Raw genomic sequence first — 653 nt, 5'->3', positions numbered from 1 at the left:
TTTGACCCCCCTCCCTCTGGGAATCGAACCCGGGATCTTCAGTATGCTAGCCTAACGTGCTGACCATTACACTATGGAGGCGGACATTTTTTTAAAGTTTTCATTTTATATGTTCCTGTAATTTTCATAAAATATTCATTTACATTATTGATAAGTACATATTTATTTTAACAAAATCAAGATAAAAACGGAGTTTTTTACTATAGAGTTTAATGCGTCTAAAATGGACTTTATACATATACATATGTATATATACAATATATATATATATATATATATATACAAACAAAAAACTCAATCAACCAATTTTTGAACCTCAAACCTAAAAAAAACCGCGCTGAATTCAAAGGAATTAAACGTAGGTATACGTACTTCAGTTTATCTATTCAAATCTTACCATTCTTGCCAAATTCTTACTGAGGGCGGTTAAACTTCAATCGCCAGTTATAAACTAGGAATTTCTTCGCCGCAACGCGTCAGTTTTCGTTAACGCTTGTGTAACAGCTAGTGTTGCCAGTTTTTGCACTTGACTGTAATGTTTTCGAATCGCGTAACATTTGAGTCACGTGACCTCGCTAGTTCCATGTTCCATTATTGAAAATCAACTTGCAAAGTAGATTGTATATTATACGCCGGCCGGCAAAACGCCGTTC

Source organism: Brachycentrus maculatus, unplaced genomic scaffold (genome assembly GCF_059751285.1).
Source record: "Brachycentrus maculatus isolate JH-2025_06_01 unplaced genomic scaffold, ASM5975128v1 h1tg000096l, whole genome shotgun sequence".
Taxonomy (NCBI): Eukaryota; Metazoa; Arthropoda; class Insecta; order Trichoptera; family Brachycentridae; genus Brachycentrus; species Brachycentrus maculatus.
The sequence above is the reverse complement of the archived record's forward strand: the minus strand, read 5'-3'. Positions refer to the sequence as shown.